This window comes from Eurosta solidaginis, chromosome 5, assembly GCF_040869045.1.
Source record: "Eurosta solidaginis isolate ZX-2024a chromosome 5, ASM4086904v1, whole genome shotgun sequence".
Classification (NCBI taxonomy): Eukaryota; Metazoa; Arthropoda; class Insecta; order Diptera; family Tephritidae; genus Eurosta; species Eurosta solidaginis.
In genome coordinates, this window is record NC_090323.1 from 93,639,913 (window position 1) to 93,655,155 (window position 15,243).

Consider the following 15,243-nt stretch of genomic DNA (forward strand, 5'->3'; position numbering starts at 1 on the left):
CACGGTATCAGCTGAAGCTGTCCTGGTCGTTGCGGGAACCATACCGATATATCTTCTCGTTGAGGAAAGAAAAACAATATATGACAACGGATCGTAAGCAAGTAGAGCTGCTGTTGCCATGCAGGCGCGAGAAGAATCGATCCGACGTTGGCAAGATCAGTGGAGCAACAGCATCGTAGGAAAGTGGACTAGGGAACTAATCCCTGAACTGAATCCATGGTTGAAGCGACCGCGCGGAGAGGTAGACTTTTACCTGACCCAGTTTCTAACGGGACATGGTTACTTCCGCAAATACCTACACAGAATGGGTAAGGTTGATAGCCCGAGCTGCCTGTACTGTGAGGAAATAGACGATGTACGCCACACCTTCTTCGAATGCAGGCACTTCTCCCATCAGCGAAGGAGGGTAGAAGATGTACTTGGCGACCTATCCCCGGGCAGTGTCATTAATAACATGACCTGTCGAAGAGACAGATGGGATACGGTCAGCACATATGTGAGGCATATACTTACCAGTAAACGAGAAGACGGATGCCTAGCCCATTAGCGTGAGAGTAGCCATAGAGCTCACGTAGCGCGCACCCGTACCCGAAGTAATGCTGAACGCGGTCCCAGGTACGGGGATTAGCGCGGGCCGTGGGAGGTTAGGTTTTAGTGGGTAGGCCTTCATGAAAGAAGGGAGTCCTATACTCGGAGAGTCTCGCAGTGAGACTTAAATATCCCGGTCAGTGCATAAAGCATTTCCTCCTTCCACGAAACACAAAAAAAAAAAAAAAACATTCACATTAACTTTAACTTCAATTTAACTTTATTTTTAACTTTAACTTTCGCTTTAACTTTAACGTTCACTTTAACTTTAACTTTAACTTTAACTTTAACTTTAACATTAACTTTAACTTTAACTTTAACTTTAACTTTAACTTTAACTCTAACTTTAACTTTAACTATAACTTTAACTTTAACTTTAACTTTAACTTTAACTTTAACTTTAATTTTAACTTTAACTTTAACTTCAACTTTAACTTTATTTTTAACTTTAACTTTAACTTTCGCTTTAACTTTAACAATCACTTTGACTTTAACTTTAACTTTAACTTTAACTAAATTTAACTTTAACTTTAACTTTCACTTTAACTTTAACATTCTCATTAACTTTAACTTTAACTTTAATTTTAACTTTAACTGTAACTTTAACTTTTAATTTTACTTTAACTTTGACTTCAACTTTAACTTTAACTTTAACTTTAACTCTAACTTTTTTTTTTTTTTTTTTTTTTTTTGCGGGGAGGCTGAAAAATGCCTAATGCACCATAATTGCTGCCGTCGCAGCAACCGTGTGTCCGTAGACTAAAAAACAGCCCCGTTCTGGAACCGTCGCCCACCCCGGCACCACTTTCGCATTACTTCAGGGTGGCGTTCCATATTTCTCATTTTTTAAGAGCCTACTGTTGTCCCTGCGTCCAGGTTCCCGCTCTTTGCTCTGAGTGTCCATTTTATCGCCACTGCTTCGCATGCGCATTTCTCTGCGCTCCCTCTCAGCATCCATCAGGCGGGTCATTACTATAAATGCCAATTTGCTCACTGCAGTCCAGCATTCTTTCCTGCTGCACATATGTGAAACTAAATTTCTCGTGGTAAGTTCCTCCCCAAAGACTCCATGCAAGGTGAGTCTTTCTTCGTGGAAACGGGGGCAGTAGAACATGACGTGTTCTGCGTTTTCTAACTCTGTGGTACACATTGGGCAACGAGGATCTTCCTCTATCCTACGCTTCCATAAATACTCTTTGAAACCGCCATGTCCACTCATTATCTGCGTGAGATGGTAGTTCAGTTCGCCGTGCTTCCGCTCATTCCATTGAGCTACGTTCCAAACTAGTGTGAAAGTCCAACGCCCTTTACTCGAGGCCTCCCACCGTTCTTGCCACTTAGCTATTGTTTGTGTCCTTGCTCTTTTCTTGTCTTCTTCAGATGGTCGCTCGATATTAGTGTTATACAGATCGGCCATTTCGCTTGCCAGTAAGTCCACTGGGATTTTCCGGGTTAGAACCAGGATCGCGTCGTCGGACACCGTCCGATAAGCACTTGCTATTCTTAAAGAAGCAAGTCGGTACGCTGCTAATATATATTTTTGATGAGTCTGTTTAGATCCATACCACACTGGTGCTGCGTATAGTATTATTGAGCTGGTTACTGTGGACAATAGCTGACGTATAGCTTCGCTCGGACCACCAATGTTAGGCATGATTCGCATAAGTGATCCATTAACTTTGGTAATTTTCTCCCCCACCGCTCTGAAGTGCTCTTTGAAAGTTAACTTAGAGTCAATGTGCACTCCTAAGTATTTTAAGGAATCCTTTGAGGTGATTTGATGATCCCCGACAGTTAAGACTAACTCGTTCGCCGACCGTTTGGAGCTTACTAATACCACTTCCTTCTTTTGGCTAGCCAACTCCAGTCCTGTATTGGTCAGCCATTCCTTTATTCTTGCTACGGCGTCATTACATAATGCTTGAAGCAGGTCCAGTTTCTTGGCGACTACTACCACTGTAATATCATCAGCATATCCCACAATTTGCGTGTTTTCTGGTAGATCAATCTTTAGCACCCCGTCATACATTACATTCCAAAGCGTTGGACCGAGAACAGATCCCTGTGGGACGCCTCCTGTGATTTTGTACTCTTTAGCTCCTTGATCCGTGTCAAAAAGAAGTACTCTGTCTTTAAGATAGCTAACTATAATTCTGCGTAAGTAAGCTGGAGTGCCGAAGCTTTGCAGCGCTGCCATTATCTGCATCCAGTTCGCAGTGTTAAAGGCATTCTTGATGTCCAACATAATCAGTGCACAGAACTTCCTTTTATTTTGGCCTCCAGAGATAGCTTATCTAGCTATATTGATGACTGTTTGTATTGCATCTACGGTGGATCTTGATTTGCGAAATCCATATTGACTATTCGATAAGCCACCTGGTCTTTCTAGAGTCAGCTGTAGGCGCTCACTAATTATACGCTCGAAAATCTTCCCTAGGGAATCCAGCATAGAAAGTGGCCTATATGAGGATGGTTGGTCCGGCTGTTTACCACGTTTCAGCAATAGGACAAGTCTTTGTCGTTTCCACGGGCGAGGGAACACGCCTTCTTGCATACAGGCATTAAAAAGATTAGTAAATAATGTAGCCCTAGTTGTAATCGCGGCTTTAAGGGCTATGTTTGGTACTTCGTCGGGTCCTGGGGATTTGTTATCAGCAACTCTTTTTGCAGCGTCCAGCACCTCTTGGTCTGTAATTTGCGGCATTTCCGTACTTTCTAGATCCTCGCTTGGATAAGTCCAGCGATATTGCGCTGGGAAAAGTGTAACAATAATATTCATCAGTATCGGGCACGTAGGTTGCTGTGATATCGGTCCTTTAACTTTGGCCATCACAGTTCTGTAGGCTGATCCCCAAGGATCTAGGTCGACATTATCCAGCAGTTCCCTAAAGCATAACTTCTTGCTCTTTTTTATGGCATTTTTAAGTGCCTTTCTTTGTGCGACATAGGTGCTGTGTAGGTCTGCATATCGTGGTGATGAGCGTGCCCTCTGCGCTATTCTTCGTGCTTTGTGGCATTTTCTACGCTCTTCCGCAATTTCGTCATTCCACCAATATACCGGAGTGCGCTGTGCTTTTCCGCGACTTCTGGGCATGGCAGCATCACATGCCATACATAGCAACTTAGTGATTTGAACCGACTGGTCTTCCGCATGCGATTCTCGTACTATGGCGTCCTTCCAGATAATGTCAAATATTTGTGGGTCGAAAAGGTGCTGTTTCCATTTCCTACTTTGTCGATGTCTTGCTGCTACCGTTCGTGGAGTTTCGAGCAGCTCTACGCTAATAGCTTTATGGTCGCTGTGTGTGTAGACGTTGCTTATGGACCATTTTGCTCGTCTTGCTATTTCGCTGCTAGCGAAGGTGAGATCTATAATGGATCGTCTGGTACCTGTATCGAAGGTATATATCCCTGGTTCATTTAGGAGTTCTAGCCTCAAAGAAGTAAGACTTTCGAGGAGAACTCTCCCTCTTTCGTTGGTTCGTCTACTTCCCCACACAGATGACCATGCATTGAAGTCTCCACACACTAAAAGCGGGTGTTTACCTCGTGCTTCAATGGTGATCCCGTATATCATGTCTTCGAATTCGGCGATGGTCATGCTCGGAGGGGCATAGCAACTGAAGACGTATATACCGTTGATTTTTGCCCACGTGAATCCTGCTACCGTTGGCGTCATAATTTCCTGTGGGAGAAATTTCCCTGGTGCCCAAATTGAGGCTTTCCCTGCTGAATCTGAGAGCCAACCCTGCTCCTGGCGATTTTTGTATTGTTCAGAGAGTACCACTATGTCATATCCTCCTTCATAGACTGTTTGGGATAATAGCTCTTGGGCTGCCTCGCAATGGTTTAAATTGAGCTGCAATACCCTCATGAGACAGTCATTTTGCTGCCCTCTCGTTGTGGGCATTTAAAACTGCCTGCTGAATGTTGTCCCCCACATAGCCGCATTTCGGTGCATTTTCGCAACTTGCAGCCTTATGACCTTCCTGGCCGCATTTCCTGCATAGGCTAGACCTATCTACAGTCTCCTTACATTTCTGAGCTATATGCCCGTAGCCCCAGCACCTATAACAGCGTTTTTCTTGCTTGAGCTCTCTAATTCGGCAGGAAACCCATCCTACCCGGATTCTTTGCGTATTAAGAACCGCCTTGGCATCATCCGCTGTAAGGCTTATAAGTGCCGACTTCGTGCCACTGTACCCTGTGCGTATGCTTTTTATGGCAGCCACATCTGGAAGTTTGATGTTGCATCGCTGGTGGAGGGCGTTGCAAATCTCCTCGAGCGTAGTAATCTCATCGAGATCTCTGCACTGTACTTTAACTTTGACTTTAACTTTAACTTTAACTCTAACTCTAACTTTAACCTTAACTTTAACTTTAACTTTAACTTTATTTTTAACTTTAACTTTAACTTTCGCTTTAACTTTAACATTCACTTTAACTTTAACTTTCGCTTTAACTTTAACATTCACTTTAACTTTAACTTTAACTTTAACTTTAACTTTAACTTTATCTTTAACTTTAACTTTAACTTTAACTTTAACTTTAACTCTAACTTTAACTTTAACTTTATTTTTAACCTTAACTTTAACTTTAACTTTAACTTTAAAATTAACTTTAACTTTAACCTTAACTTTAACTTTGACTTTAACTTTAACTTTAACTCTAACTTTAACTTTAACTTTAACTTTAACTTTAACTTTAACTTTAACTTTAACTTTAACTTTAACTTTAACTTTAACTTTAACTTTAACTTTAACATTAACTTTAACTTTAACTTTAACTTTAACTTTCACTTTAACTTTAACTTTCGCTTTAACATTAACATTCACTTTAACTTTAACTTTAGCTTTAACTTTAATTTTAACTTTAACTTTAACTTTAACTTTCACCTTAACTTTATTTTTAACCTTAACTTTAACTTTAACTGTAACTTTAATTTTAAATTTAACTTTAACTTTAACTTTAAATTTAACTTTAACCTTAACTTTAACTTTGACTTTAACTTTAACTTTAACTTTAACTCTAACTTTAACTTTAACTTTAACTTTATTTTTAACTTTAACTTTAACTTTAACTCTAACTCTAACTTTAACCTTAACTTTAACTTTAACTTTAACTTTATTTTTAACTTTAACTTTAACTTTCGCTCTAACTTTAACATTCACTTTAACTTTAACTTTATTTTTAACTTTAACTTTCGCTTTAACTTTAACATTCACTTTAACTTTAACTTTAAATTTAACTTTAACTCTAACTTTAACTTTAACTTTAACTTTAACTTTAACATTTACTTTAACTTTAACTTTAACTTTAATTTTAACTTTAACTTTAATTTTAACTTTAACTTTAACTTTCACTTTAACTTTATTTTTAACCTTAACTTTAACTTTAACTTTAACTTTAACTGTAACTGTAACTTTAACTTTAAATTTAACTTTAACTTTAACCTTAACTTTAACTTTGACTTTAACTTTAACTTTAACTTTAACTTTAACTTTAACTCTAACTTTAACTTTAACTTTAACTTTAACCTTAACTTTAACTTTAACTTTAACTTTCGCTTTAACTTTAACATTCACTTTAACTTTAACTTTAACTTTAACTTTAATTTTAACTTTAACTTTGACTTTAACTTTAACTTTAACCTTAACTTTAACTTTAACTTTAACTTTAACTTTAACTTTAACTTTCACTTTAACTTTAACTTTCGCTTTAACTTTAACATTCACTTTAACTTTAACTTTAGCTTTAACTTTAATTTTAACTTTAACTTTAACTTTAACTTTAATTTTAACTTTAACTTTTACTTTAACTTTAACTTTAACTTAACTTTAACTTTAACTTTAATTTTAACTTTAACTTTAACTTTAACTTTAACGTTAACTTTAACTTTAACTTTAAGTTTAACTTTAAATTTAACTTTAACTTAAACTTAAACTTTAACTTTAACTTTAACTTTAACTTTAACTTCAACTTCAGTTTTAACTTTAACTTTACCCTTAACATTAACTTTAACTTTAAGTTTCACTTTAACTTTAATTTTAACTTTAACTTTAACTTTCACTTTAACTTTATTTTTAACCTTAACTTTAACTTTAACTTCCACTTTAACTTTAACTTTATTTTTAACTTTAAATTTAACTTTCGCTTTAACTTTAACATTCACTTTAACTTTAACTTCAACTTTAACTTTAACTGTAACTGTAACTTTAACTTTAACTCTAACTTTAACTTTAACTTTAAATTTAACTTTAACTTTAACCTTAATTTGACTTTAACTTTAACTTTAACTTCCACTTTAACTTTAACTTTCACTTTAACTTTAACTTTATTTTTAAGTTTAACTTTCGCTTTAACTTTAACTTTACCCTTAACTTTAACTGTAACTTTAACTTTAAATTTAACTTTAACTTTAACCTTAACCTTAACTTTAACTTTAACTTTGACTTTAATTTTAAATTTAACTCTAACTCTAACTTTAACCTTAACTTTAACTTTGACTTTAACTTTAACTTTAACTTTAACTTTAACTCTAACTTTAACTTTAACTTTAACTTTAACTTTAACTTTAACTTTAACTTTAACTTCAACTTTAACTTTAACTTTAACATTCACATTAACAAAAAATCAAAATTTGTAAAAAATTCACATTAACTTTAACTTTAATTTTAACGTTAACTCTAACTTTAACTTTAAATTTAACTTTAACTTTAACCTTAACTTTAACTTCGACTTTAACTTTAACTTTAACTTTAACTCTAACTTTAACCTTAACTTTAACTTTAACTTTATTTTTAACTTTAACTTTAACTTTCGCTTTAACTTTAACATTCACTTTAACTTTAACTTTAACTTTAACTTTAACTTTAACTTTAACTTTAACTTTAACTTTAACTTTAACTTTAACTTTAACTTTAACTTTAACATTAACTTTAACTTTAACTTTAACTTTAACTTTATTTTTAACTTTAACTTTAACTTTCGCTTTAACTTTAACATTCACTTTAACTTTAACTTTAACCTTAACTTTAACTTTAACTTTAACTTTAACCTTAACTTTAACTTTATTTTTAACTTTAAATTTAACTTTAATTTTAACTTTAACATTCATTTTAACTTTAACTTTAACTTTACCTTTAACTTTAACTTCAACTTTAACTTTAACTTTAACTTTAACTTTAACTTTAACTTTAACTTTAACTTTAACTTTAACTTAAACTTAAACTTAAACTTAAACTTAAACTTAAACTTAAACTTAAACTTTAACTTTAATTTTAAGTTTAACTTTAACTTTATTTTTAACTTTAACTTTCGCTTTAACTTTAACACTCACTTTAACTTTAACTTTAACTTTAAATTTAACTTTAACTCTAACTTTAACTTTAACTTTAACTTTAACTTTAACTTTAACTTTAACTTTAACTTTAACTTTAACTTTAACTTTAACTTTAACTTTAACTTTAACTTTAACTTTAACTTCAACTTTAACATTTACTTTAACTTTAACTTTAACTTTAATTTTAATTTTAACTTTAACTTTCACCTTAACTTTATTTTTAACCTTAACTTTAACTTTAACTGTAACTTTAACTTTAAATTTAACTTTAACTTTAACTTCAACTTCAACTTTAACTTTAACCTTAACTTTAACTTTAACTTTGACTTTAACTTTAACTCTAACTTTAACTTTAACTTTCACTTTAACTTTAACTTTAACTTTATTTTTAACTTTAACTTTCGCTTTAACTTTAGCATTCACTTTAACTTTAACTTTAACCTTAACTTTAACTTTAACTTTAACTTTAAATTTAACTTTAACTTTAACTTAAACCTTAACTTTAACTTTGACTTTAACTTTAACTCTAACTCTAACTTTAACTTTAACTTTGACTTTATTTTTAACTTTAACTTTCGCTTTAACTTTAATATTCACTTTAACTTTAACTTTAACCTTAACTTTAACTTTAACTTTAAATTTAACTTTAACTTTGACTTTAACTTTAAGTTTAACTTTAACTTTAACTCTAACTTTAACTTTAACTTTAACTTTAACTTTAACTTTAACTTTAACTTTAACATTTACTTTAACTTTAACTTTAATTTTAACTTTAACTTTCACCTTAACTTTATTTTTAACCTTAACTTTAACTTTAACTGTAACTTTAACTTTAAATTTAACTTTAACTTTAACTTTAACTTTAACTTTGACTTTAACTTTAACTTTAACTCTAACTTTAACTTTAACTTTATTTTTAACTTTAACTTTCGCTTTAACTTTAACATTCACTTTAACTTTAACCTTAACTGTAACTTTAACTTTAAATTTAACTTTAACTTTAACTTTGACTTTAACTTTAACTTTGACTTTAACTTTAACTTTAACTTTAACTTTCGCTTTAACTTTAACTTTAACTTAAACTTTAACTTTAACTTTAACTTCAACTTTAACTTTAACTTTAACTTTAGCTTTAACTTTAACTTTCACCTTAACTTTATTTTTAACCTTAACTTTAACTTTAACTGTAACTTTAACTTTAAATTTAACTTTAACTTTAAATTTAACTTTAACTTTAAATTTAACTTTAACCTTAACTTTAACTTTAACTTTAACTTTAACTTTGACTTTAACTTTAACTTTAACTTTAACGTTAACTTTAACTTTAACTCTAACTTTAACTTTAACTTTAACTTTAACTTTAACTTTAACTTTAACTTTAACCTTAACTTTAACTTTAACTTTAACTTTAACTTTCGCTTTAACTTTAACATTCACTTTAACTTTAACTTTAACTTTAATTTTATCTTTAACTTTAACTTTAACTTTAACTTTAACCTTAACTTTAACTTTAACTTTAACTTTCACTTTAACTTTAACTTTCGCTTTAACTTTAACATTCACTTTAACTTTAGCTTTAACTTTAATTTTAACTTTAACTTTAATTTTAACTTTAACTTTTACTTTAACTTAAACTTTAACTTAACTTTAACTTTAACTTTAATTTTAACTTTAACTTTAACTTTAACGTTAACTTTAACTTTAACTTTAACTTTAAGTTTAACTTTAACTTTAACTTTAACTTTAACTTAAACTTAAACTTTAACTTTAACTTTAACTTCAACTTCAGTTTTAACTTTAACTTTACCCTTAACATTAACTTTAACTTTAAGTTTCACTTTAACTTTAATTTTAACTTTAACTTTAACTTTCAGTTTAACTTTATTTTTAACCTTAACTTTAACTTTAACTTCCACTTTAACTTTAACTTTATTTTTAACTTTAAATTTAACTTTCGCTTTAACTTTAACATTCACTTTAACTTTAACTTCAACTTTAACTTTAACTGTAACTTTACCTTTAAATTTAACTTTAGCTTTAACTTTAACCTTAACTTTAACTTTGACTTTAACTTTAACTTTAACTTTAACTTTAACTTTAACTTTAACTTTAACTTTAACTTTAACTTTAACTTTAACTTTAACTCTAACTTTAACTTTAACTTTAAATTTAACTTTAACTTTAACCTTAATTTGACTTTAACTTTAACTTTAACTTTATTTTTAACTTTAAATTTAACTTTCGCTTTAACTTTAACATTCACTTTAACTTTAACTTCAACTTTAACTTTAACTGTAACTTTAACTTTAAATTTAACTTTAACTTTAATTTTAACTTTAACTTTCACCTTAACTTTATTTTTAACCTTAACTTTAACTTTAACTGTAACTTTAACTTTAAATTTAACTTTCGCTTTAACTTTAACTTTAACCTTAACCTTAACTTTAACTTTGACTTTAACTTTAACTTTAACTTTAACTTTAACTCTAACTTTAACTTTAATTTTAACTTTATTTTTAACTTTAGCTTTCGCTTTAACTTTAACATTCACTTTAACTTTAACTTTAACCTTAACTTTAACTTTAACTTTAAATTTAACTTTAACTTTGACTTTAACTTTAACTTTAACTTTAACTCTAATTCTAACTTTAACCTTAACTTTAACTTTAACTTTATTTTTAACTTTAACTTTAACTTTCGCTCTAACTTTAACATTCACTTTAACTTTAACTTTATTTTTAACTTTAACTTTAACTTTCGCTTTAACTTTAATATTCACTTTAACTTTAACTTTAACTTTAAATTTAACTTTAACTCTAACTTTAACTTTAACTTTAACTTTAACTTTAACTTTAACTTTAACTTTAACTTTAACATTTACTTTAACTTTAACTTTAACTTTAATTTTAACTTTAACTTTAATTTTAACTTTCTCTTTAACTTTATTTTTAACCTTAACTTTAACTTTAACTGTAACTTTAACTTTAAATTTAACTTTAACTTTAACCTTAACTTTAACTTTGACTTTAACTTTAACTTTAACTTTAACTCTAACTTTAACTTTAACTTTAACCTTAACTTTAACTTTAACTTTAACTTTCGCTTTAACTTTAACATTCACTTTAACTTTAACTTTAACTTTAACTTTAATTTTAACTTTAACTTTGACTTTAACTTTAACTTTAACCTTAACTTTAACTTTAACTTTAACTTTCACTTTAACTTTAACTTTCGCTTTAACTTTAACATTCACTTTAACTTTAACTTTAGCTTTAACTTTAATTTTAACTTTAACTTTAACTATAACTTTAACTTTAATTTTAACTTTAACTTTTACTTTAACTTTAACTTTAACTTTAACTTAACTTTAACTTTAACTTTAATTATAACTTTAACTTTAACTTTAACTTTAACTTTAACTTTAACTTTAACTTTAACTTTAACTTTAACGTTAACTTTAACTGTAACTTTAAGTTTAACTTTAACTTTAACTTAAACTTAAACTTTAACTTTAACTTCAACTTCAGTTTTAACTTTAACTTTACCCTTAACATTAACTTTAACTTTATTTTTAAGTTTAACTTTCGCTTTAACTTTAACTTTACCCTTAACTTTAACTTTAACTGTAACTTTAACTTTAAATTTAACTTTAACTTTAACCTTAACTTTAACTTTGACTTTAACTTTAAATTTAACTCTAACTCTAACTTTAACCTTAACTTTAACTTTGACTTTAACTTTAACTCTAACTCTAACTTTAACTTTAACTTTAACTTTAACTTTATTTTTAACTTTAACTTTGACTTTAAATTCAACTTTATTTTTAACTTTAACTTTGACTTTAAATTCAACTTTAACTTAACTTTAACTTTGACTTTAACTTTAACTTTAACTTAAAATTCACATTAACTTTAACTTTAACTTTAACTTTAACTTAACTTTAACTTTAAGTTTAACTTTAACTTTAACTTTAACTTTAACTTAAACTTAAACTTAAACTTTAACTTTAACTTCAACTTTAGCTTAAACTTTAACTTTAAGTTTACCCTTAACATTAACTTTAACTTTCACTTTAACTTTAACTTTCACTTTAAGTTTAACTTTATTTTTAAGTTTAACTTTCGCTTTAGCTTTAACTTTACCCTTAACTTTAACTTTAACTGTAACTTTAACTTTAAATTTAACTTTAACTTTAACCTTAACTTTAACTTTGACTTTAACTTTAAATTTAACTCTAACTCTAACTTTAACTTTAACTTTAACTTTGACTTTAACTTTAACTTTAACTCTAACTCTAACTTTAACTTTAACTTTAACTTTAACTTTAACTTTAACTTTAACTTTAACTTTAACTTTAACTTTAACTTTAACTTTAACTTTATTTTTAACTTTAACTTTAACTTTCGCTTTAACTTTAACATTCACTTTAACTTTAACCTTAACTTTAACTTTAACTTTAACTTTAACTTTAACTGTAACTTTAACTTTAAATTTAACTTTAACTTTAACCTTAACTTTAACTTTGACTTTAACTTTAAATTTAACTCTAACTCTAACTTTAACCTTAACTTTAACTTTGACTTTAACTTTAACTTTAACTCTAATTCTAACTTTAACTTTAACTTTAACTTTAACTTTGACTTTAACTTTAACATTAACTTTAACTTTAACTTTAACTTTAACTTTAACTTTATTTTTAACTTTAACTTTAACTTTCGCTTTAACTTTAACATTCACTTTAACTTTAACTTTAACCTTAACTTTAACTTTAACTTTAACTTTAACTTTAACTTTAACCTTAACTTTAACTTTATTTTTAACTTTAAATTTAACTTTAATTTTAACTTTAAATTTAACTTTATCTTTAACTTTAACTTCAACTTTAACTTTAACTTTAACTTTAACTTTAACTTTAACTTTAACTTTAACTTTAACTTTAACTTTAACTTAAACTTAAACTTAAACTTTAACTTTAACTTTAATTTTAAGTTTAACTTTAACTTTATTTTTAACTTTAACTTTCGCTTTAACTTTAACACTCACTTTAACTTTAACTTTAACTTTAAATTTAACTTTAACTCTAACTTTAACTTTAACTTTAACTTTAACTTTAACATTTACTTTAACTTTAACTTTAACTTTAATTTTAATTTTAACTTTAACTTTCACCTTAACTTTATTTTTAACCTTAACTTTAACTTTAACTGTAACTTTAACTTTAAATTTAACTTTAACTTTAACTTCAACTTCAACTTTAACTTTAACCTTAACTTTAACTTTAACTTTGACTTTAACTTTAACTCTAACTTTAACTTTAACTTTAACTTTAACTTTCGCTTTAACTTTAGCATTCACTTTAACTTTAACTTTAACCTTAACTTTAACTTTAACTTTAAATTTAACTTTAACTTTAACTTTAACTTTAACTTAAACCTTAACTTTAACTTTGACTTTAACTTTAACTTTAACTCTAACTCTAACTTTAACTTTAACTTTGACTTTATTTTTAACTTTAACATTCGCTTTAACTTTAACATTCATTTTAACTTTAACTTTAACCTTAACTTTAACTTTAACTTTAAATTTAACTTTAACTTTGACTTTAACTTTAACTTTAACTCTAACTTTAACTTTAACTTTAACTTTAACTTTAACTTTAACTTTAACTTTAACTTTAACATTTACTTTAACTTTAACTTTAATTTTAACTTTAACTTTCACCTTAACTTTATTTTTAACCTTAACTTTAACTTTAACTGTAACTTTAACTTTAAATTTAACTTTAACTTTAACTTTAACTTTAACTTTAACTTTAACTTTAACTTTAACTTTAACTTTAACTTTAACCTTAACCTTAACTTTGACTTTAACTTTAACTTTAACTCTAACTTTAACTTTAACTTTATTTTTAACTTTAACTTTCGCTTTAACTTTAACATTCACTTTAACTTTAACTTTAACCTTAACTGTAACTTTAACTTTAAATTTAACTTTAACTTTGACTTTAACTTTGACTTTAACTTTAACTTTAACTTTTTTTTTTTTTTTTTTTTTTTTGCGGGGAGGCTGAAAAATGCCTAATGCACCATAATTGCTGCCGTCGCAGCAACCGTGTGTCCGTAGACTAAAAAACAGCCCCGTTCTGGAACCGTCGCCCACCCCGGCACCACTTTCGCATTACTTCAGGGTGGCGTTCCATATTTCTCATTTTTTAAGAGCCTACTGTTGTCCCTGCGTCCAGGTTCCCGCTATTTGCTCTGAGTGTCCATTTAATCACCACTGCTTCGCATGCGCATTTCTCTGCGCTCCCTCTCAACATCCATCAGGCGTGTCATTACTATAAATGCCATTTTGCTCACTGCAGTCCAGCATTCTTTCCTGCTGCACATATGTGAAACTAAATTTCTCGTGGTAGGTTCCTCCCCAAAGACTCCATGCAAGGTGAGTCTTTCTTCGTGGAAACGGGGGCAGTAGAACATGACGTGTTCTGCGTTTTCTAACTCTGTGGTACACATTGGGCAATGAGGATCTTCCTCTATCCTACGCTTCCATAAATACTCTTTGAAACCGCCATGTTCACTCATTATTTGCGTGAGATGGTAGTTCAGTTCGCCGTGCTTCCGCTCATTCCATTGAGCTACGTTCCAAACTAGTGTGAAAGTCCAACGCCCTTTACTCGAGGCCTCCCACCGTTCTTGCCACTTAGCTATTGTTTGTGTCCTTGCTCTTTTCTTGTCTTCTTCAGATGGTCGCTCGATATTAGTGTTATACAGATCGGCCATTTCGCTTGCCAGTAAGTCCACTGGGATTTTCCGGGTTAGAACCAGGATCGCGTCGTCGGACACCGTCCGATAAGCACTTGCTATTCTTAAAGAAGCAAGTCGGTACGCTGCTAATATATATTTTTGATGGGTCTGTTTAGATCCATACCACACTGGTGCTGCGTATAGTATTATTGAGCTGGTTACTGTGGACAATAGCTGACGTATAGCTTCGCTCGGACCACCAATGTTAGGCATTATTCGCATAAGTGATCCATTAACTTTGGTAATTTTCTCCCCCACCGCTCTGAAGTGCTCTTTGAAAGTTAACTTAGAGTCAATGTGCACTCCTAAGTATTTTAAGGAATCCTTTGAGGTGATTTGATGATCCCCGACAGTTAAGACTAACTCGTTCGCCGACCGTTTGGAGCTTACTAATAACACTTCCGTCTTTTGGCTAGCCAACTCCAGTCCTGTATTGGTCAGCCATTCCTTTATTCTTGCTACGGCGTCATTACATAATGCTTGAAGCAGGTCCAGTTTCTTGGCCAC